The sequence below is a fragment of the Dromaius novaehollandiae genome, chromosome 2 (genome assembly GCF_036370855.1).
Source record: "Dromaius novaehollandiae isolate bDroNov1 chromosome 2, bDroNov1.hap1, whole genome shotgun sequence".
Classification (NCBI taxonomy): domain Eukaryota; kingdom Metazoa; phylum Chordata; class Aves; order Casuariiformes; family Dromaiidae; genus Dromaius; species Dromaius novaehollandiae.
Window position 1 is genome coordinate 21,648,438 of NC_088099.1, and position 25,346 is coordinate 21,673,783.

The following is a 25,346-nucleotide window of genomic DNA, read 5'->3' on the forward strand; positions in this document are numbered from 1 at the left end:
ACAGAAACAGTAGCCTGCAAAGTCATACTTTTACTTGCCATTGCTTTCTCCTTCTCTGATCCCATGAATTTGTGTTAGCAGCTTAGTGCATATATTTGATAGGATCCACATTCCTATTCAAAAATGCTTAAAACTGCTTAAATGCTTAAACTCCTGGGAAGTGGTAATTGCCTGGACAGTGTGAAATGTAGGTTCTCATCTTGTTAGGCAGAGAAGACTACTGAACACTTGCTTCCCACTGCTGAGATGAGGATAGGAGTAAGTAAGAGCTTATATGAAAGCAAGCAGTGGCATATCCTTCTCTATGGTATTTTACAAGAAAGGGGAGGACACTAATGCAGTTTTGTGATGTTGATTCCTTTTTCTGTGGAAGAGGCACGCTCTGAAAATGTCTGCTCAATCGCTCATCAAGGGGACTTACACAGGTAACTGCCTGTCTTCTGAATCAAATCAGGTTTGGGCATTTGTTAGTTGCCGAGCTCTACAGGCTTGCTGATCTGCACAAAGTTACAACTCCAGGAGGATGGGGGTCTATATTGTCAGCAGAAGCTGAGTGAGGCTTTTAGGATGATAATTTGGACACAGACTTTTCTGCCATTCATGCCTCTGGCTCTCAGTTCTTGAGTGCTTCCCCCAACTCCTTCCTGCCAAAACAAGAGCAATAGCTGCACATGTACCTTTTATGTCCTAGACTGCATGCTCCCTGTCAGACACATGACACAATCTGCAGTGTCTTGGCTGGAAGACTGCATGTAAGCCAAGAAGCTAGCCAAGATTTGACACATTAGGGTTTTAAAAAGCAATGTGGCTAAATCCATATCTAGTAATCAACAGAATCAGTTTGATTTTCAACATTACTGAGATCAGCAGAAGCTGTTGGGAGCTCATACTTTTCATAATGAAGCATTTGCTTAGGCCCTTGCTTGTGGAACTGGTAGCCCAAATCTCTTTTGGATCATATCTTTGAAAATCTTGGCTGGAGTCCAAATACATGAGAAAAAAAACCCAAACAAACTGAGCCTTCTAAATATGGCTATCAGCCACTACCAGTTGCTGAAAGCCCATGTAACAAAAGCAATGCCAAAAGTCGAGCTGTGAAACATTTCAGCCCAGTAGCAGTTGACACCTGCAGTTCCTTGTCACCTTGTTGGTTCAAATGTGATAATGAGAAATGCATCAGTCTTGACATTAAATGCTTGTGCAGACACCCAGAAAGAGGATGTTTAGGATGCTTTGGGATCAGAAAACGGGGGTGAGGAGTGGAATCTTGTGTTCTTTGTGTTCACAGCAAACTTTAATAAAGTATAAGGAAATGACAGGGCAACAACTCGGTAAGAAATGATAAGAAGTCCATTCTGTATTACTGAGCTGTACAGTCTAACAAAATTAACATTTTCTTTTGAAAGATCGATGTGGCATCAGAAGACTGTTGGAAAGTATCATTCTCTGACATGCAAACTGAGTTGTCCTGCTGAGATTGAAGTTTATATAATCCAGATCCAACACACTGGCCCTAGAAAAACCTGAAGTATCAGGGAACCTCCTAGGTCCTTTTGATTTAAACCACTCTCTGATCAGCTAAGAAGAGATCATAGAACAGGGTACCCAGTTTAAAATTGCTTTCACTGGCAGGATATTTTTCTCAATTTTGCATTTCTTGAAGTCACACCACTGTGTAGTTAAGTTTCCTTTGAAAGGGAATAAAGGCATTTAAACAAATTCTGTCAGTGTAGGGTAATCATAATAAAAATGGATGATAACGATACTTAGGCCTGAAAGCTCTGAATTGTTCTGGGATGATTAAAGTCTAGCATCAGATCTCTAGATCTAAACTCAATGATTAACACTTTTGGGTTTGGCTTAGTAAGGTCTGGAAAATATAATTCTTTTTCAAGTTTCATTTTTAATGCTATCACAATCAAGCAAAACCAGCTGTACTGCACAGTTTCTTCTCTTCAGGATGGTGAAAATCTTAGAAAATTGGCTGATGCTGTGAGATTTCCAACCACAAAGAGCAAGAAATCTTATAGGAATTTTGAAAGAGAGTTCAAGGTCAGATACTGTGGACTGGATTTACTTGCAAACAAAAATTTTGCACTCATGGCTAAACTTAACTCACACTTATCTCTGAACAAATACCTATCTGACTGATATCTAGTTATGGTAAAACCCTTTGTAAGAAAAATTTCTGACATTTATATTCTAAAACTTTTCAAAATATCATATCTCTAGACACCCATATACACATGCTTTTAGGCTTTTTCTTCTATACCAAACAGCTTTCTTTTTCAAATCTTCAAGCCATTTCTCCTCCAAAAGCCACAGCTGTAGCTTGTTAACAACATCTTGAAAAGACATGGTTAGTAAACACTATTTACTCTATCTAGTCTATCCTCATTGTATTAAATTTAGTTGCTTTGGGCTTATGCTAGGCAACTAAGCAAGAATTAAAATGATTTACAGTTTTGTGCACTTTATGGATGTTTTATGAGTTTGCAAAACTATTAATAGATATGGTAGATAGTGTAGGTACTCGGTTTTAATTGTTTTGTAGCTGGATCATCAGTACCAATAATGTAATTCTTACTACTTGTTTCTGGAGATGCTCACAATATGTTAATAGTGTGCACACAGAGTAAGAAATGCAGCAGTTTCAAGCACAGTCTTTGAAAGTGTCTTGGGCTCAGGATGTTGCTAACAAGCTACAAGCCTGGCTAGTGGACGAGAAAAAGTATATTTGGTGTGAGAGAAAGAATCCAAAGCTAACAGGAAATTTATTGGCTTTTGTTCTCTTAGGTTCACGCTCCTGAGTTTGAGAATGTGTTTGGGATTTAAACAAATCTCCACATGCAAACTAAAATTCAGTTGGATCCATAGAGTTGTTTTTTTAAATATACTTTCAGCTGCTTGAAACTTTTGATCTGCATTCATGTGAAATTTGAGCCAGCTTTAACATGTGGTTTGCAAACTTTTGAGTGAACCCAAGCTTACAATCTGGAACCTGATAGTCAAGCTGCTGCCCTATGAAAATGGGATTAGGAGTATTCACCGTACATGAAGTTAAGCATGGCTGGAAGCCAAAGTGTGCTGCACTTGCTTTCATTAGCAAATTCCTCTACATTTGTTCCTAAAAGTTTTCTGTTTAGAGGTAAGAGAGGACTAAAACACTGGGCTGAATGAATCTGAAAATAACCAAACTTATCAATTGTCTCAAATACAAGTAAAATGGACAGTGTTTCATCTATACCAGACTGGTACTGGTTAATGTTTTTCTTTCATGAGCACTAACCATTATCAAAAGACAATGGAGAAAAAAATATATCCCAGGAAAATAAAAGGGAAATTTAAAAAAGGAAAATTTAAAATATAAGAACGTCTGAAAGAAAGCACAATTTCTTAACTGCACTGTAGATATTCGGTCTACCTCCAATCCCTGTTAACTCACCCTAAATCAAACACTAAACATATGGTATGTGCAGATGGCTCTTGCAGCTGCTCATGCCTAGAATCCAGGTGGGTGTTTCTCAGCAGTTTTATCATATTTTGTTTCAAAATTCTGTTCCAATTTTTAATAAGGAAGTTCATGAGAATGCAGGAGTAAAAATGGAATGGATTAAGAATGCTGCGGAACAGACAATATCCTGATAAATGCTTAACTTACATTTTAAGATTTATTATAAGGTGTCAGGCCTTGAATCACAGTCTGAAATATGGATTCCCAGGGCATTTTTCTCAATGGGTATTTCAGCATATTACTCAGACCCTTATACATTTGCACACTTACATATCGCATGCCTGGGTGTTCAGGTTCCTGTACCAGCTCACCACCACACACAGTGTACAAGGATATGCATGCAAGGAGCAATGTCAGATTTATTTCCCTCAAATAGATGATACCAATGATGAAGTACTCCAACCAGGGCAGGTGGTCAGTGGGAGCTCTTTGAATCAGCTGGGCTTACTTAGAGCTGTTGTAAATGCCAAGTGCCCCTTCCAGGGCTACCAGCAATGCTTCTGGTGAGTGCTTTTTCCCTTTGCAGTACAATGGACTGAATCAAATATACCTTCCGAAATATATGATCATACAAGGTCTCCTTGTCTGTCCTCTAATGATAGTTCTGTTCCATTCTCAGCCAGTAAATTACTCAATACAAATTCTGGCGGTTAGGAGTGTTTATTACTGATGCTTCCTGCACTATCACCCTAACTTGATTCCTGTCTTTTTTTGCAGTTATCTCTTTTCTATTCAGAAGAAGAGGTTTAGCTGAAAGGCTATGCATTATCTGCAATATCTATCAGTGGAGAACAGACAAGGCACTGTTTACTCCAAAGGCCTGCTGAAGAGGGGAAGGTATCACTGTTCACAGATGGGGAGTGGGACTGGGCGTAGGCCGGGTAGTGTCTCCCTGCCTGTGGACACACACCCCAGCTTGTGCAGGGTATGAGAACAATGCCTTTGCCACCACCTCTGCTATTATCTGCTACCAACCACTTGCGGCCTGAACTAATGTCAAGAGCCTGACCCACACCAAAGCTGCCTCATAAATCAAGTGAAAGGGGAATTAATATCTACAACTACATGCTGATCAGGCATGAGGACTCATGATGGGGGCCTCCACTATTTAGTTCTCTAAATCTGAAGGGTGGAGACCTTTGTCACAAGTTTTCATTAATTTCTTTTCCCTTCCCTTTTGAAAACCCAGTCAGTGGGTTGAGCCCAGAGGAGTGTGTCAGAGTGACACAGGTTCTGGCTACTGATAAGGACGTCAAGAAACCTAATCACAATAGACATGCGCCTTAGAAACACATAAAATGTGACAATAACAACAGCTCTTTGGAGCTCCCTCTCGGCTGGTCTGGGACCCCCCTTATTGCGTCCTGCACACTTCAGACCCTTGCCCGACGTGGAACAGGTCGTATTACCCCTGCTTGCTCTGTATGTAGTGTAGTGTGTTATTTTTACCCTGTTAAATACGGAACTTGCTCTATTGTTTAAACTCTCTTGCTTAAGGATACTGGTGTACTTAATAAATATCTTAAACCTGATAACCGCCTGGCTGTTTGGTAAGTGAAGCGTTAAAAGAAAAAATACATGTCAACCCGCTGGCCACGAGCGGTGTTTGTGACACTGGCTTGTCTAGATATTTGCACCTTGCTCATTACTTTGATATTGTCTCTTTTAATATCCTTGTGTGAGCTACATTAATGAGACATTAGTGCCACACTGCCTGAACCATCAGAGTTGCCCTATGTGAAGTCACAGACCTGGGACCAGGCAGCTCTGGTTTACGGTGAGCTGGAGTAGACCAGCATGGAGGGATGCTGCATATCCGTTCACTGAAGCACTGTGGTCTCAGAGCAGTGGCTGGCTAAAGATTGCTGCGCAGCATGTTTCTTCCTTTAGTTCTGATGTCCTCTCCTGCCCATAATTCTTCTGGGGATTTTGTCTTTCTTTATGTTCACTTTCACTCTGTGCTTTTTTCAGTGCTGGTGCAGAACACACAAGTCATTGGCTTGTTCTTCCTGTAAATCTTATTTTTTGAGCTATAAATGAAGAGAGCACCTGAACCATCTGTAAACTGTAACAGACTGTATTAGAGATGGTAGGCACTTAGTGCTTTCTATTCTAAACAGAGCCTGTCTGCCAGGAATGACCCAGTGGGCATTCTTACTGTGGTACACTTCTTTTCCCATACGTGCTACCTACGTATGTAATTGTGTCTGGTTCACTGTCAAAGCTGGTCTGATGGTGAAATGGTTAGTTTATCCCTCAGACAAATTGGAATATCATTATAAAAAGGCCTCACAAACTCAATTAGATTAATTACGATGGCTGATTTTATTAAAATAAGGTTTTAATTTGCACTGAAAAACTGGCTTGTTCAGATACTGCTCTAAGAATTTAAAAATTGAAGTCTAAAACTGCAGTTCTCTGAATCTCACCTACCAACTGCCTAATCCTAGAGCTGTCTCAAGTCCAGGCCCTGAATAAAATGCACCACGAAAGTCACTGGTCTAAGTGTATAAACAGAACAGGCAGAGGGACCAAGCATGCATTTTCCCCCAAATCAGTGGACTTGAGAGTTCATGGCTTTGAATCCTGAACAGGGGAAGGTTTCTTCCTGAAGTTTAGAAAAACAAGAGCCAATTAGGATTGATCTAATAATTTGTTGTTGCCAAAAGCAGTCAGCCTGCTTCTTCTTCCCTCTCCTGTTCTGGGTGCAGGTTCCTGATCCATACCTTGTACTAGTTCTGGTGTTTGTCAGGGCACTGATTCCGTTCACTGAATTTGGCATAAAACTGATCCAGGAAAAAAACAAGCAGTTTACTGAGTTCAGCTGGTCAGTGAGGGACCAGAAGACTGTAAAAACCAGAAGAAGGGAGGGGACAAAGAAGAGGAGAGAAAGAGTAGCACTATTACTCACAGTAGCAGTTGTGAATTAAATCTAAAACTGGCTCAGCTGTATCACTTAGCCTCATCTAATGGAAATGATAGATGGAAATGGAGATGGCTGCGATTGAAGACATATGCCTTAATTCAGTGTTTCTTTATTAGCTGACTTGGATTAATTCATGCACTGTTTTTGAGGATTTAATTCTGAGGTGCTTTTCTCCCTTTATTGTAAGGTTCTTGCATAAGCTGATGTTAGACAATGTGCTTCTGATCGTTGCAGTCCTTAATTCCATCCCAGATCTGTGCTCACCTTCTCCGTGGAGCAGACACTGAGATCCTTCCTTACTTTTCTCTGAGTCAGACTTCATATAGACTAGATTTCAGTTCATGTTGTTTTCCTGGAATGGCAGGAGTTTGATAGAAAGAGAACAAACAAAACAAAGACAGAGGAGTCTGCTTGATACGTCCTGAGTAGGAACCTGCCTGGTATAAACCAAAAGACATCAGACAAAAGCGATGGAATTCTCCACCAGCTGAGGATCTTGTCTCTTTTATTTCACCCTTGGCTCAAGCTGTTCAGATTGTGATTTTTTTTCACCCTTGTTTAAGTAGGCTAATTTCCACCGCAGTTTTGCAAATTGGCTTGAGTGAAAACTAAGGAAGGGTCTCAAAATCTGGGCTTTTGTTAACTTAATATATGTCCTCTTAGATGAAATCACTTCAAGATATGGTTCCCTTCTGTTCCTCAGTACAAATTAATTAAGTGGATCAATCTAGAATACTGGATGTATTTCTTTCAAAGTAAACATTTTGCTTGTCCCTTTCAGAATAAAACACTTACCTAAGGAAAAGATTTCCTTCTACTGGTATGGCTGTAGTGTATTGAGGTGATTCCTAGACCCTATGTAAGGCATGCCATTTTTCTGCCTGGAAGTTTTCATGAAAAGACATTGTCATTGTCTGTAAAAGAGCCTCCCCAGTAAAACCTACTTCAGTTCAGTCAGCAGCCAAGGGAATAAGCACGGCAGAAAATGCGGCAAACTTCAAGATTTGTAAGTCATGGTGAAAAGTGCAGCAAAGGGCTTTAGGTGAAATGTTTTGCTGCAGAATAGTAGAATCCAGGTCCTACTTAGCATATACCACTACCAGTCACAAACAATCTTATTAAATTAGGAAAAATAGAGTTTGTTGATTTTGTTGATTATTTTTACAATAATGTTGTAAAGTCCCTTGCAGCATTATTAATCACAGCATTTTATCTCAAATAAGTATTATCATGTATATCACATCTTTTTTTTGAGTTTTATCATTTTTGATGGGAGAATTTGATTATGAAAATGCTCTGGACTGGCAAGCATAGTTCAGGCTAGAAATTTGCATTGTGTGGATTCAGAGGAAGTTACAGGTATGTATGTGTTTAAGCATTTATATACCTATTGTGACATGAAAGGATATTCAAATTTAGTTAGCATTTTGTAGTTCAAGAATGATGTTTGACCCTTGCTTACTCAATTTCTAATTCATGTTTTAGGACTATTAAAAGGGTAACTTTCAGTACAAGATTCACATATACTTCTGTGTGAAATGTAACATCTGAAATGCATTCAGAATTTTCATTGTCTTTATACAGATATTGGATGAAAGAAGAGAATTAGTTCAAAGAATCATAAATATATCCTGGTGATAAGCACTTTAAGTGTGTGTTGATGAAGCACCTATGCATACCAAATTTCAGGACCAAGTACCTCAAAACATACCCATACTGAACATGAAATAAGAGCCTTCATTGAGAAAGTAAGCTGAATGCCTTTTCCATCTTTGAAAGAGCTTGGCTGACTCTTCTCATTATATTTACTTTTCCACATATCTGCTCTTGGGCTATTTCCAAACAACTGGAAACATAAAGTACAAGAATACATTTTCTCCCGAGATTTCCAGCCCAAATTTATCCACTGGTGAAAACAGGGCTCTGACTTGATTGTTAAGATGAATAATAGTTTAGATGAGCAAACATATTTTTTTGTGTGCCTATACAAACCCAGTTTCAGCTTGGTTTGGGACTCTAAATGCATTTATTCATACAGACTACAGACAGAACATAAAGAGGTGATCGTACAAAAGACTCAGGAATCAGTGCTTCTAGGATTTGAAGTAGCTCTTAAATCTCTCAGCTCTGAGAGCAGCTCTATATTCTTTAAAAATATAGAAACAATTATATATAATATATATATTAATTATATATTAATTTTTAATTTTCTCTGGGCTACTACATCATATTCTTTAAGTAAATGGTGGCTGAAAGCAGCTATGAAAAACTGCAGATTTTGGGGGATTTACTTCCTAGAAATCTTCAACTATTGAATTGTGGTGGCAGTGGCAGTGAATGGCTCAGCATTTTATTTTTTATAGTCAGTGAATGAGGTTTGATGAAACTTGCAAATACAAGTACATGACAAGAGGATGCAGAGGGACTATAAACACTAGTGCCAAAGCTTGAGTGCTGTCTTGTGCTTGCATAAAAGCAAAGCCTGCTAGTGCTGCCATTGGTTCCAGAAAAATTTCTAATCCCATCTGAAGTTCATTCCAGAACCCTGCAGTAGAATAACAAAGTAACCTTCTAGCGAAAGAGCTAATCACCTTTGGGATAACAAAATGCAAACAAAGAAATGCTGTTAAAAATTATGATTGAGGCCTGTAACATTTTAATGACTTGGCAGCCAGCACAGAATTGCTTTACAAACAAACAGAAACCAATACCAATGTGTCTCTTGGGCTGGCAAGTAAATGTATAAATCACTGAGATTAAGCCCTTTGCATTTAATACAGATCTCAAAACTGCATAATAAGGTGTACTCATACTCAAGCTGCAGTGGGAGCTGCTGGAGCAATTTATTGGGTCACTTTGATATAGAGTTAATGAGCAGACAGGATGTCCTCCATACAGCAAAATGTTTTGCTCCTTACCTTGCTAGCTGCTACAGATCCTTTGATGGCTGAAAAAGTATTAGGGAAAGAGTAAACACGTTTTAAACAGGGGCACACAATGGTGTGAATGGTGTGAATGCTGCTGAATTCCCTACTCCTGCCATGCGAGAGAAACACAAACTGGAGTTTCTATAACTTTGATGTTGTCTCCTGTATACAGATGAGCAAATAAGCAAATAATTTTTACAGAGTGAACTATCAGTTCTGATTGCTTCATGTGCATGTCTGTTGGTTTCCCCAATGGAGTTAATTTTAGATCCCATGACTGGGTGACAAAGGAACAGGGAAAGAAGTCTAGCTGAGTGCAGAGGAAAGGGTTTGTGTCTGGTAGCAGATGTCCCCCATCCTGGGTTTGAATCAGAGACACCTTGCAACAAGGCAGAAGGCACAGTGTGGTAATTTTCTGAGGACAACAGAGCTCAGGAAAGGAAATTAGAGAAAGCAAGCAGGGGAAACAAAGAAAGGGTAGGTTAGAATGCGTATTAACAGAGAAGAAAATAATTCTCTGGAGACATCTCCTATGGCAAATTCCTATGGAACTGAAGATGGATGAGCCAACAGCATCTTCCAGAAATCTAACAAGGATCTTAAAAAATTACATGAAATACTTCAATAAATGATTTATCTTTTTTACAGTCTTTCAAACCTCCCATAAAATTCCTTAGCAGCAATATCATATCAAGTCAACAGACCTGTCAAGCTAATGTGGTTAAGGTATGCTTATTTCTGCAGCATGTGTGAAGGAACAATGTGGCATGGTGTCTGGCCACCTCTGTTTCCTTAGCTCAACAAGCCAGTGCACACATACAGCTCGGCTGCCTAGAGGCAGCCTTCAGCAGCAGCTCAGAGCAAGGCTTAGGCATGTGCCCTGGGTTCTTAGCAAAATATTTTGATCATTCTACTCCAAAAATGACCTGATTTTGAACATACAAATATAGAAATTTCAATATAAATGCACAGATTACAGATAAAAAATATGCATGTATGGCATATATAATCATAGCATGCAGATATATGCAGAGGTAATCCTTTCCCATTACATTGTAGACAGCATTTCCGTAATAGAATAGCCATTTCAAATTTCCTGTCACCGTGGGCTCCAGAAAGCAGCAAAATGAATGCAGGATGAACAGCTTACAGGGTAATCTGGAGCTCTGCTGCATGGAAATGCTAAGCATAACATGTGCAATTAGTTATTATTAAACTCCTGTCCAGACTAATGATCAGGTTTGTAACAGAAAAATACACAGCAGGGAACTGCTGCACTTGGGAGGAAACAAGGCAACAGAGGAGCAGACGGCCTTCATTTTTCAGAACGCTGTAGAGAGCAAGGCTAAAGCAATGTTCTGTACAAGTGACTTTGGAAAAGTGCTTTTAAAGTCAAGGGATAAACATTTTAAATGCATGGTATAAGAAGGGAGGCTGTGACCCATTTCCAGCAGTGACTTAGACCTCATTTATACTAAGGAAGTAAAAGTCATACTGAGATACGTAAGATTTTTGATTTGCATCATTAAGCAAGTAAAATCTTCTATGCAGGGTCTTCCTCCATTAGGAGGGCATCAGTGTTAGCACTTTCATACAAGTATAGCTGCATTTCTGGGTGGGAGGTACTGGAGCTGCTGATGTAATTATGGCAGGATAGGTAAAGTGGAAAGTCTTTCTAGTGTAGGCATGAAGGCCTTTCATCCAAGGGACGGATGCAGTCATTCTCAAAGAGCTGAGGGGTGACTCTTTGTTTTCAAAGGATAATTCACCTTTTAAATGAGCTGAGTCGTCCTCGCACTTCCCAGTGATGTAGAAAGCCTAGACATGTAATGGAGGCACTGGAGGTAAATGCCTAAAACAAGGTGGGATACACCCACGCCCCCTTTGCAGTGAGGTCCAGCCCTTGCACTTCTGGGAAGATTTGTTAAACTTTTTGGTTACCGTTTCCTCTTTAACCAGTTCCTGCTTATTGTGGACTGCATTAGCAGATTATAAAAGGATAGAGCTATCGTATACATATTTGACACAGAAGGCAAATGAAACAGGCTCCCCTTATAGTAAGAAAAAGCTTGACTTCTATTACACTCATATTTTCAAATCTTGCAGCCCAAATGAGACCAGCCACCTGTTTCTTGTATCCTCAGTGATTTTTTCGGGCACATTAGAATTTCAGGAATTTTTCCAAAAGAAAAATGGTTAGCAAGTGGCTTTCATATAAAGGAAAACTGAACTTTATACATTTGCAACATCCTCAGTGGAATAATCTTACCCGTTACAGACCCCAAAGTCCAGCTCTGCCCATCTCTGCTGATTGCACAACCAACACAGAAATGTAGTGTTTTGTGGGACAAAAACTCTGTATTTAGAGCCAAGGAAGCAATTTGTTTCATTTTTAAGTTGGTGATCTCGTAAAGGTTCTTAAAAACTTTTCCACTTGGGGAAACTGACTGGTAGATTAATACTCTTTTATTTTTAATAAAGGTAATGTTTAATGAAATCAGTTCAATCTGGAATAATATCCACACAGAATAGGTAAACTGGCATAGTTAGGGCGAGGGAGAAGAATATATTATTCTGTTACATTACATTGCCATTATGCCAATCAATTTCCCAAAGTAAACAAATTCTAATGGCCTGAATCCATGACACTGGAAACATATCCTGCAAATCTTATTTGCAGAAGTTCCTATGGGCTGTTGGTTTTTTTTTAATTGCTTTTCTGATTATTTATTTATCGCATTGCCTGCCAGATGATAGACATTTCTGGACACAGACAACAATGTTCTGTGCCTACACCTCTAATTTAGGCACTCTGCTCTCAAAAGCACATAATCGGGACAATAAAATATTGTTGGAAAAATTCCTCTGGATCTGTACCTAAATTTTTTATGTCACATTCAGTTTAGTTAAGTTATAAACCTTTCTAGATGTGTCATGAGAATGGAAATGAAATCATAGTCTTAAATTAAACAGCACTTTGGTGACAAGTGTGATGGCAGAGAATTATGGATCCCTTTAGAAAGGCATGAAAAACATTAATTTTCCTGTTATAATTAGCTAAGAGTTTGTCCCTTTGTTCTGACTGCTGCTGGGTCTTTTTCCCATTAAAAAGGAAAAGGAGTGCCTGCCTCGGTTTCTTATTAACTGCCAATCCAGAGGCCACGTTGATGGGAAGGAAGAAGGTAGGTCCTCACAATAACTTGACAGTTCCCTACTGATAAGTCTTGCTTAAGCTGGAAGAGATGAGCAAGACTCTGAGGTGCTGGTGTGGGAGGCATCCTTGCTCTGTCCAAGAATGATGATGTCAAATCATTTGAGACATTTAACGTTCTTCTCAGGGCCTGACTGCACCAACAGGCCTCCCTGGGCCCAGCCCTATCCCCATCCCTGTCCCCGTCCCTGTGGCGGTGCCTAGAGCTGGGGCTGGAGCTGCCCACGGAGCCCTGCTCCCTCGTAGATGATAGGACGGGCCCTGCAGCGAGGTCCGGCTCTGCCCCCCTGGGAGCCCTCACTGATCCCTGGGCCTTGCTGCTCCCTGACCCTTGTGGTAACATTCTGCTGCATTTGTGTAAAAGACTAAATTTTTTTCTCAAGGCCATGAGGGTCACTTCTAATTTCCTGCTCATTGAATTTAGATATTATGCATTTGTTCCTCTGGTAAATTCTTGTTTCTTAATAATGATCCTGGTGTCTGATTCTGCTTATTGACTGATCTCAGAGCATTTGTAAAGTTGACTAATTTCATGATTCTTGTGTCACAGAGAAGGAAACCAAGGAACAGAAAGGTAAAAATGACTTGCCTGGGGGTTGTGAGCACAGTATGTCTTTCTCCTAGCAGGTATATTAATGGGATCTCTTTTTATCCAGTCACCTGTTATCAAGCAAATTGTTGGAGCTTAATATCATCTGTCACATATGCGACTGAAATGGTCCAACATTTCGAAAGGCATTGGAGGAGGAGGATAGGGTCTGGTAGATAGGCAGAGTGACTGACAGGTGCCCGAACACAGTCTTTGTGCTCACATTTTGCCTGAAAGTAGGCTAATGAGCGTGTTTTCTGACTGAATGGGGACAGGGGGGAATGCTGTTCAATCACACGGCAGTCAGAGGATTTAGTATGGAGGTAGATAATGCACAAAGCTCTATATAATGTTCAAAAGCAAGTCTTCAAGGTGAATGATGTTTTCTTCACTGCAGGCTTGATCTCAGTTACCGAACTGCAGGACTGGCTCGGACCGACGATACTTCTGCCCTCTTCCCGTCTCTGATAGTGGTCAGTGCAAGATGCCTCAGAAGCCTGAGAGAAAGCAGATATTAAATGCTAAACTTAATGGGGACATCTAACAACTTCTGACACAAGAGTTTTGTTTCCCCTGCAATTTTCATTAAAATAGATTACTGGAACTATGAATGTCCCTTTTATACATATCCACGTTCTCTCTCTCACTGAATCTTGGTTAATAAAGCTGTTGGATTCTGAGAAAAATAGTCTTCCAAAACCTCTGTCTAAGCTAGGTTTTCACAATGTTTCCCATCTCTGGAGTGTCTCTTCAGCTGCCACGAAAAAATAATTCTAGTAAAGTTACTGGGGTTACTGTAGATTTATAAAGGGGTGTAGAAAATTAGTTAACCTTTTGTTTCCCAGGTTTCACTTTTTATATGCTTGGGGGAATGTTTTTGAATCTTAGTTATTGATTCAGAATACCTTCTCTCTTTCTTTGGATTTGCTTGTGTTAGGTGGTTTTCCTGAAAGAAAAATTGTTTTTACAATCCAATCAGACCAGAGTTCAACAAAATGTGAGAATGAGATGTGAAAAAGACACAATCAGTAAAAAACAATAAATACATTTTAAGTGGAGTCACGAGTAGAAGCTTTGTTTGTTACTGTATTTGTCAAAGCACCTTTATCAGTGGTCAGGAGTGATATCATAGTTCCTAGTAGCTGGATAGCTTGCAGAGAAGAGCTGTTCAGGATTATAAGGAGAATACATTTGTTCTGTTTCTTTTTTTCATTTTGTATTAGATAACTTTTTGGGCCCTATTACATGACAGAACAAGAATCTGAGTTTTATTCCCAGTTTTTATATTCTGATGCAAATCAAAGGACTCTTTAGGCCGGCAGCTAGTACCATGGGTTTATGTCCTGTATTTTCATTGTGCCTCTCCTGTGTTTCTGGCAAGCCCAAAGGTGGTAGTGGAACCATTTGACCAGCGGCTGCAGGTTTTGTGTTGCAGGTGATACAATGTCTCTAGAAGCTTCTGAAAGCACCAGAGCAAACAGGATAGCTCCTGGGCATGTTCCAAGATTGAGAAACAAACCCTTCTGCACCTCCTCAGTCTCCTTCTGTTTGGAGACAGGAACACTGTCCACAGCACTTGCTTCACTCAGGGGATCATATGCATTGCAATATGGCCTTTAATTACTCAGCTGGAAACTATTCCTCAAGTAATATAGAATCATATACTTATTACTATGCTGCCTCAGATCACTGTTTGTGACTCCACACGTGCCAGATAGAGGCCTGGAGTTCCTTATGAGAAAAGTACATAGAATTCCATAACAATACATGACAAAATATTTTCACTTGTTTAAATGTTGTCTATAGACACGTTAATTTTCAGTTAAAAAGGCTCACTATGGCAAGGCTGCTGGTTGCAGAGTATTTTTTTCTACCCTCAGGCTTAGTACAGCTTCAGTGTGTGGAGCAGTCCAGCCCTAATGGATAGAACCTCATCGGACTCTGAACAGCTGCAGCAGGTACGGCCTGGTCTTAAAAAGGTTCTGGGGAAAAGTGAATAAGAATACACTTTTTCAGTTCTGCTGAACATACATTTTGTTATGGCTTTATGATGAGAAACTGCAAATTTTAGAGTAAATTTGATTCATTCTGGAATCATTTTTGCATTCCTAATGATGGAAGTTTCTATTATTCTATTGATTTTAGTGCCATTATTTGAAATATAAGCCTTGATTCTTCTGCCAAGATGTGCTTGCACAGATCTCTGTAGTCTTGTAGAGTCTTCTTGACTTAAGTAGAATTCTTCAGGTCTAGGATTTTATACAGCTATAACCCCCACCCCTTTTCTTTTTGCCTTGTAAGTTAAAAAACATTTTAAATTTTTGTGAAACAAATGCGTGACCTAAGATGTTACGTGCAGCATGTCAAGCCACTGCAGCATGTCATTTTAGGGATGAAAATGGGCATTGGTAAAAGGAAATGCTGATATATCCAAAATCTGCAGTCCCAAAGGATGTTACTGTAATATAGTTTGCTACAGATTAAGGCAAGGGGGAAGGGTCTCTACTGCCTGTCATAGTGCAGTAACAACAAACACAGCACATTTTAAAATGATTAATGATGAGAGGATATGAAAAATGGTCATTTTGACAGATGTTAATACACAGTATATAATAGGAAGAAGGCTGTGCAGGATGTGTGATACTTATGTTCACTCAGAATTATAGAAAGAGTGTAGATTATTCCTGACATCCTGATTCTCAACATTAACAAAATTCTTTTCCATGTAGAAAAGTTATATAATACGCTTAGTTTATTATAAGCTATGCAACCTATGTGTGTTACAAAATTGTTGGCAAAGGTTTCCATCTGAGCAGAAAACAGCTCCATCAGTTTGCAGGTGTGGAACTGCTGTGTTTCAGATAGCACTGAGTCTTTGTTCAGTTAGAGATGCTGGCTGTAATGCAAAAATGCAGGCTCAAAGGGATATACTTTATCAAACTTGGGACTAAGCATGGGAAATTGTGAACAGGGCTGAGGACAAAGACAAGCAGTAAGAAAGGTAGGAAAGGGACAATCATGGCCCTGCCTTTTCCTCAGGACCTTGGTCCTGATATAGAGAACATTTAGAAATGGCGTCCTGAGAGAAAAGACAATTAAATACAAAAACTAAAAGCACCAGAGGGTCTCCACCTGGAGGTACAAGGAGGAAAGTTATAAATGAATTGTGGTGTGAAGGAGGAAAGACTAAGGAGTAGAAGCCAGATACTCAGACATGTAAGTCAGCACAGCCCTGTGTGAATCAATGAATATATACTAAAAGGGACAAATATAAAGAGGGAGGTGCCTGGTATCAGTGAGTATCAGTTAGTACAACACACAGAATCACAGGATGGAGAAGGTGCTGCATGCACTGAGTGTGCGGGTCTAGGCATGGAAAAAAGGGCAAAAAATGAATGAAAGCAGTTCACACTATGAAATCCCTTCTCTTCCTTACCCCATTTGTAAATGACACTCACTGTTAAACCTTAGGAACAGATCTGGCTGCCAGAGCTGTGAGCTGGGATTTCTCCAGAACACTGACTGCGTAAAGCCAGGTACTACTCAGTGTGAATCTGGCACTGAGTAGTTTAATTTCAGATGCTTCACTCTTCTCCTCCCTCTCCCACCCCGTGCTTGCTCCAGAAGGAAGCTTTGCTTTTCTTGCGTATCTCTTGCCAATCTACTTCTTTATGAATGAATCTAATTGCAATAAATATCCCACTAACAATTAGTGCATGATCCTTGTCTAACAACTGTCATGCTCCATGTAAAGACATGATGCCTATGTTAATGAAATGAAGAAAATAACATGTTCAGCTGCATTATTAATACCAAAACTCGTGGTAAATAGTACTATATTTTAAGTAGCAAAAATGAGAAGAGATTGATATGAGGATCAAGAACTGCAAGAACTTCTGGGAAGCAGAAGTCCTATTGCTAGCAGAGGAAGTAGGAAGATGCTCCATGGTATATCCCACTCTTTGATTACAAAACCTTCAACACTTCCTGACCCAGAGAGAGCCACTAGTTTCATCCTTGCTGTCTCAAAGATGAAATCTTTTAACTTCTGCTATGGTCCCTCCCACAACTCTTATCCAAACTCCTCCTTTCTCATTACTCTTCAGTCCAGAATTACCTTCCTTTCCTCAGCAACCTACTTCAGACCACCTTGACTCGCTCCTCCTGATACTTCTCAGCTTTCCATGGTGTACTTGTTCCCCCTTATATCAAACATCCTCCTAATCAAGCCCTCCAGTCCTTCTTTCCTCAATCCCCAAATCACAGCCTGCTCAGCTCAGGCTGAGGCCATTTTGCCCATTTTGCCAGCTACAGTGCCACCATACCCTATCAGTGGCTGGCACCTCCTGCTGCCATCCTCTTAGCTGCCTTTGTGTTTTGAGGGGAAAGGGAGCAGGAAGAGTAGACACACGCATGTGCGTACACACACACACACACACGTGCGGGCGCACACACACAAACAAAACAGCCAACAATTATTAAATCCATATAGATGAGACCTTGGAGATGTAACCAGATGACAGTAGACATATGGTAGTCCTAGGCACAGCTGTGAAGTCCCCAGGACTAGGCAAAGCACATTGAAGACCCAGAGCAACACAGCTGTTGGAGAAAGGAGAAGGGTGAGGGAGAGGAGAGAACGGTCAAAGAACTGTCTTCTTACCTACGTCTCACCTCTCACTGTTAGCAGTTAAGTTTGCTAGAGTGAAACTTGGTCCTATTATCAAACTGTTTGAGTGTAAAGCTCTTAACATACTTGGCTTGCTAATTTTTAATTGCATTTGTCAGGAAAGAGAAATTTTAAAGATCCTTTGAAGTCTAGCACTCATCCAAAGAAACACCACATAACACTTCATTTGTTTTACTGAAGCAGTCTTACGAAGTTCATCAGCATGCCAAGAGAGGCCTTTTTTGCCCTGTCTCCTCTTCTATCATAGGGCCAAGCCCAAGGAGCATATACATTGCAGTTGACCTATTGCATGACACAAATCAGTCTCACCTCCTCCTCAGTTGCCAATGGGAAAGATGAGAGTTGGGAACAGGCTGTATTTGTCCAAAGTAGATGGCAGGGCAGCTTGTCCTGGTAGGCTGTAAATCAAACTCATGCTGTAGGTGAGATACCCTGATCTTTTTAAATGGACATAGATACAAAAGAAATAGATCAATTTTTACATTTAGATTTTATTTCCTGTGGGTTAGGTCTTCAGTCCTTGGTATTGTCTCAGCCTACAGTCTGGCTGGGTCTGTGTAGTGTTGTCCCAGCATGAATAAGGCCTGGAAAACATGACTGTATTGTTTTCAGATCCAAGCTGATATATCTGTGAAGCCTGATGCTATGTTGTGCAGACTTTCCAAAGTCTTTCCTTGATGCCGGTTTGCAGACCTCTGTGCCAAGTTCCATCATATGGATGGTTCCAGAAAGTAAAAGGAAGGCTATAAGCTGAATTCTGTGGGTAAGACATAGCCCATTACTCAGAAACTTTTTACATTTGCACAGCAGAATACTGTGAAATTCTCTGAGACTAGCAAGGAACAGGCAATCTACTGTACAATCTGCAGGCCCCTCCTAGCCTGGGGTGAGAAAGAAACTTCCTCTCAAGGGTATGTCCTTACATGTTTACCTTACATTTTATTTCAAAGCAGGTGGTGCTACCATTGTTAGAGTCAGGTTATTGAACTAGATAGCCCCAGGGCAATGCGCGCTCCTTTGTTCCCCCTCCTCTTTGCCTTTGAGGCAGTTGGTGGTGGAATAAATGCTTTCCATTCTCTCAGGAGAGTTCTGTGGCACACAGAAAACTGCTTTGCATTGCAGCAGGGACTCCTTATTTCTGTAGCAAACCAGTCCTGAATTCTTTAGCAAAAATTCTGTGAGAGTTTATAGTGCAAGCTTACCACCTAAACACAGAGACTTTATAGCTAGCTGTGCAACATTACTCTTCCCAACCACCGGTGCACTGCAGCATATGGGAAATAGTGACCACAGAGCTGAAAGCTGTGGTGACAACATATTGGCTGCGGGAAACTACTTTAGAAGAAAGAGGAAAGACATAGTGGGCTCACAGATCGGAGATGTGAGCAGCTGGGAGGAAGGGTCTTTGGCTCTGCATAAAGTTTGACGTGCAGGCTTTGATCTCCGCACAGGTTTGAGTAAGGACAAAAGCAGAACTTGTGTGACCTGCCTGAGAGGCTGGGGTTGTGTGCATTACTGTGTCACCAGGGACCTGTGTAGAACAAGCCTACCAAACCTGAGGCCACACGCAGGCTTTGTCCAAATTCCCTCCAGAGTGCAAACTTGCATTACTGAGCCTTAATTCTGTTTTCACTTATCATCCCCAGCTGTTTCAGACTGCAATACTAGCATTTTTATTAGTAACAGCTGCCAAATTTCAGAGACAGTGCTCTTGTTAATTTTGCCTGAAGCAGATCTTGAATGGCTTGAAATGTCTCTAATGTATTTATGTGCATTTAAGATTTGCGTTGCCATTCAATAGCAAAAGTGAAGACCAGAATTATACTCAAATACAGAGAAAGAAGAAAATATTATAAAGTGGGCTACCTTTAGCTTATCTTTCTGCTACTGTATTTGTTTTGGGGTTTATGAACATAATAAATTTCAGGGACTAAGTGTAGTCTATTCAGCCTATTAAGGTTCATTTTCTTTTAATACTCTAATCCCCTCAGGATGCCATTTGCTGTAATTGTTTCTTGAATGATCCTCCAGTGTTTAAGCTTCATCCTCTCTGCCTTGTAAGCTATTCTGCGTACACTTATGGCTCTGTGTAAGGAAAAATGGGACACAGGACATCTGCTTCTAATTTGTTTTTCTTTACTTTGCAATTATGCCCCACGTCCTCTTATCTGTCTCCCAGAAAAAAGAAAAAAGCGCATTTGGCATTAACTATACTGTTTAAGATCTTATGTACCATATTCATATCTCCTCAGACTGTCTTTTTATAGTCTATAAGTTCAGATTTTATGGTCTCTTCTCATACTGTTTTGTACTTGGATCAATAGTACTGCCCCTTTTCTGAACTTTGCAAACATTACAAACGTTAGGCATGTCTGTGAAGTTAGTACTGGCCAGCACTATAGATTGCATTAAGAGTGCAGCCAGACTGCACTTTTTCCACTCAAAACCATTTTTGGCTTGTGGCTTAAATACTGTATATATTTTTACATTTATGTCTTTGAAAGTTCCTTGATGTTATTTAGGTTATTTTAGTTCACTGTCAACTATTTACTTTTAACTAGGTTTAATATTTTTAGACCAATATCTATTATTCTGAACTTCTCAGCATTGCAATTTTATTTTCATAGAAGTCTTACTGAAAAGAGATGAAAGACCTGTTAAATAATCCAGTCTGTGTTCCTTTAAAGCAGCTTCTTTCTCTACATTTTCTAAGTGTTTTGTCCAGCCTAATTTGAAAAGTTTCCATGTTTCTCTGATTTTCTTTGGAAACTATTTTAGTCTCATAGAATTTACTGACATGAAGGGTATTTGACATTCAGCCCGAATTTCCCCTTCTTAAATTCATGTCATTATTAATAGCAGTATCTTCATATATCATACCAAAAGACTCCTTCCAACTCCTTAGCAAGCCCCCCTCACTCTCTTGCCCTTTAATAGTATGCTTAGCCAAGCTATTGACATGAGCCATACTCAGCTCTTTTAATTTCCTCATAATTCAGTCCCGCTGTGCCCTGAACGTTTCTATTTTTGTTCTCTGAACTTCCTTCAGTCCCCGGAGTTAACAGAGCTCCCGCAGCTGAGGGAAATATCAGAACCCATCCTGCAGTGGGGTCAGCTGCTGGCATCGAAATAGTCAGTGGAGCCAGGACAATTTGCTCTAGCTAAAGACTTGCTCTTGCGACTAATCTCATGCATCCCTGCTATTGTATTGCAATATGATGCTTTCATTTAGGCACTCCAAGGCTGCACAAGGATTTTCTGTAGTTATATCTCTTTGCAAATATGTCTGACGTGCAATGCTCTATCACTCTAACTTCCGTTACAGCATTGGTACTTCCCAGATTTCTCACTTACATTGACTCTTTCATGAATAAGATTGATTTCTTCCTAGCAGCCATACAAGAGCATGTATTTATTTTAACATATTTACTTATAGGATTTTTCTAACATATTTCTATGGTTTCCAGTTATATTCTACCTCATTTCTTTGCCATAACCAGTCTTTTCTGTGCTTTCCAAGCTACTGTATGCAAATTTTATACTATACAATTCTATACAATACTATGTATATTAAATTTATGTTATACTATTATATTATTTTTGGCTTATATTTTTATATATAATATTATATATCAACTACACATTTCCTTCACTGATGCTTCCTTCCTTTTCTAGATGATCAACAAAAAAATGAAGTCACCAGTATGTGCAGAATTTTATCTGAAATAGTACTTTCACATGGCTAGGAACTGTTGTTTACACCCTTTGTTTGCAATTTTTGGGGAAAAATTTTAGCTGATAGAAGTGTTTTTGTTGAAGCCACTTTGCTGGTTTTTATCTAGATGAGACTTAATGAGACAGTATTTACAACAGGTAAATATATAAAGTTTAAAGTTTAAAAATGTAATAGACACAGGAGCATTTTTCTTAAAGTTTTTAACAAGATCTTTTAAAAAATGATATGAAAATTCCTATGCTCTGGTTTTATATTCCCATATTTTTTCCACTGAAAGAAAGGAAGGGGAAATGAAAAAAAAATAGAGTGCTGCATGGTGAACTAAACAGATTCTTCTGTCATTAATTTATATTTTCTTATTCGTAAAAGTTGGAAAAATGGAAAAAAGGGAGAAAATTTGGAAAAATACGTTTCTTCTCTTCTTTTCCACTTAGAAGTGAGGAAGGTAAGGAAGACAAAATTAGAACACTTTAATTTTTCATTTTGATTTAAAAAATGTGCTTCCAAGATTTCATATTAAAAAAGGAGAATTTTAAAATGGGCTTTGTTCTTACTGTTGATATTTTGGGGATAATATGAAAAATACTCATGAGTATTTTCAGTGAGTCCTATTGAAGCCACATGACAAATGCAATTTAAGATCTGGGCACATTTATTTAAAGTGCATCTATATGACTGAGGTGTCCTTTTTCACAGGCTCTTTCCTACTTCTGATCCTCCTCTTTTCCTAAATTGTTAGTGCAATTGTTTATACACATGATCCTTCATTGCCTTAGTTACAAACAAACGAAAAGTAATTGTGCTTGCTTGCACAGTGTACAGTGAAGGCTAGTCAAATGTGGTTTATCAGATTGCAGTGGGTGCAACAATCATGGACGTATCATTGATGCAGGACCTCGCAGAGAGTATGTATAGTGGAAAAATGGGTGATAGGTTCTGGGACATAGCTTTGCAGCTGCACACCTTGGATTTGAATTGTTTGGTTGCTGAGCCTAAGGGGTGTCTCCAGCTTCCCGACATAGTTTTTGCCTGCCAAGTTCCAGTTGACAAATTTCTCTACTGGCGGATATATGAAAGCTGATAGACCGATTGGACTTAATAAGAAGGCTTCACTGCTTAGACATACCTTCTATTAATTGCAGCATGTTCCTTCCTCTAGGTGCTTTTGAACTAGATGCCTTACTTTGCTTTCTGTACCTTCCTCTGCTAAATGCAGGATTCAGCCAAGGCCTATGTCTCAGCATCCCTGGGCCTTTTTCTTTATTCCACTAGAGAAAATTGATTGTCATAGTTTTAAAATGTGGGTCATGAATGTACGTGATCTTTCTTTTTCTTCAGGATGACAAATTTTGACTGTTAATCTCCATGCTATGTATTTCCAGCTTTGGCTCCTGAACAGAGAATGTCAGAGAAACTGGTATGTGTATTCTTTAAACTAAGTGACATGAGGATACGCAGCAGCTAGATAAATAAATGTCTTCTGTATTCAGAGTTCTAAATAACAATTACAGTGAAAGGTATGTGAGCTCATGTGGAGTAAACTTTTGCAAGCAAATACATAGAGCAACTGCTGGGAAAGCTTTGTGAATAATGAGAAGAGCTTGCCTAGCCAGCTCTGCAAAGAGAGCAGCAGCCCTTCGGGGCGTTTATGATACCTTTTGTTGAGGATGGTTCTGGCTGTGGGTGAACACAGATAAAGAGGAAAGTAAGTGCACCTAAATGATAGGGAGAGGTGGTTGGAAAGAACTATGATGAAGGCAAAGACTAGTGAAAGAAGACCGGATAGCTGGAAAAAACGTTTTCTCATCAAAAGGCAGTGCTCAGGGAAGGAAAACAGGTGGTAAGGGGACGGGAGAAGGATATCACTGGCAATCAATTGTCTTTACAGGAGAGAGGTCAGCCATCACATAGTGGGGTGTTTAGTATATGAGGGGAGGACAGCTGGTGAGGGAAAGCACATCCTATGTATTCGGCTTTTTATCCCAACTGCTGTGTAGCTTGAAAAAATCCTCTGGCTGTTGTTCGCTTGTGCAGGGAAACTGAAATTCAAGCCTGCTCAAAAATTTTCAGAATACTATTTCTAAATCTAATGAAAGCATCAAAGTTTCTTTTCAAAAGGAGCTTTTCCAAGACACTAATGGGATTAAATGCTCAGCTCCTATTGACTTTTAATGTGAGTTAGGCATCTAACTTCCCTTTGTGCCTTTGAAAAACTCCTTGTTAATCTTCACAGTTTACAATTTGCCCTCTGAGACTTCTCTCTCTTAAAGTAAATAATCTCTGATCCTCCTGAGAGTCTGAAGCATTGCACATCTTGCAAAATCCCCCCAGGAATGCAGGATATGTGATTAGGGAGGATTCTTGTCTATTATTTTGCTCAGGACCTGTAATGTGGTTTCATGCGTACAATCAGAGAGCTTGAACATCTGCCACTTCAATTAATAACTGAAATTAAAGGTGCAGAGAAAAGTATCTCAGTCTTGCTTCCCACTGTGGTGACAGCAGAGCTCTATCACTGTGGTGGTATTTGTACATGATTAGCAAGACTTGGTCTTATTAAATGACATTATTCTGATACAAAATTTCCACCAAATCCCATGAACTGGTCACTAGCTCCTGACTTCTGCTGAAGTCATGAGAAGTTACACAGGGAGATGTCCTTGCCCAAAGATCATATGTTGTGAAGAACCACTTTTATTGCCTCTTCCCAGACCCATAAAACCACGAATGCCTCTATACTTTTGAAATAAGCTACGCTACTTGTGGCTGAGGCCCTGACAATCTCATCTGCAAACATCTTTGCTGCCTCAATAATTTCCCATTGTTTTATGTTCTCCAAGGTATATTACTTATGACTCGATTAGTGGCCATATCACATCCCGAACTACCATCATCCTTCACTAAACCATAAACAGATGTGTGTGCTCCACACCCACTTAATAGAGACTGTTGTGTTCACATTATAAATATGAACAAGGGGCAGGTTAGAGAGGCAGTCTATGGAAGGCAAAAAACAAGAACATGGAAGTACCAAGGGAGGGAAAGGGCCTGTCAAGTGCATATTCTCTGTGTCAATCAAATATCAGCAGAATCAAAGAAAACTGAACTACTAAACTTAATGATCTCCAAAGCCAGTGAAACAAGCTCACATAGATAACCTCTACGGCGTCGAAGTAATAACAAAAATCACCACAGCCCACATAGTTCAGATTCAGTGAAACAGATTCAATTGGATTGTCCTCAGATTTGGCAAACCTGAACACAGGCAAATAGACTTTAAAGGGTGCCATTAAAAAAAAAAGAAACTGATAATTGAATGGACTGAGCAGGTGCATCATGGACGAAAAAACCAATGTCATTTCCCAAAGGCAGAAGACCCTCAATAAGACTCTCAACAGGAAATGAAATTAAGTCATCATATTGCATTACAAAAATTTTTCTTTTTCTGAATTAAGAAACAGAAAATATTTTACAGAGACCAGGGCTGTATCAGTCACTTAGATTTATGCAGGCCCTGTGTAGAGAAGGTAACCTTAAAGATAGTCCTCTTACTGATAGACCAGAACCATCAGTTTCTCATAGCCTGGAGTTATTGTTGGCACCTGAAAAGTGAATCTTTCAGTGGAAGCCAGATTTAGATCTGTAACTTGCTGTGATTTCCATGGAAACCTGGGCTGAACTGATTTTGTTGAATTTTGCATACATTTTTAGCAGGATTCCTTAACTGTGATTATTCTTCTGGATGCTGTATCA

General features: G+C 39.6%; 1 long non-coding RNA gene across 1 annotated transcript; it reads left to right on the forward strand.

The window, feature by feature from the left end:
* The first annotated feature begins 12,485 nt into the window (after positions 1 to 12,485).
* LOC112982384 (uncharacterized) lies at positions 12,486 to 15,119 on the forward strand. The gene is made up of 3 exons (XR_003258962.2): positions 12,486 to 12,549; positions 13,565 to 13,640; positions 15,048 to 15,119. It is a non-coding gene; the product is annotated as an uncharacterized LOC112982384 (long non-coding RNA).
* Positions 15,120 to 25,346: the final 10,227 nt, after the last annotated feature.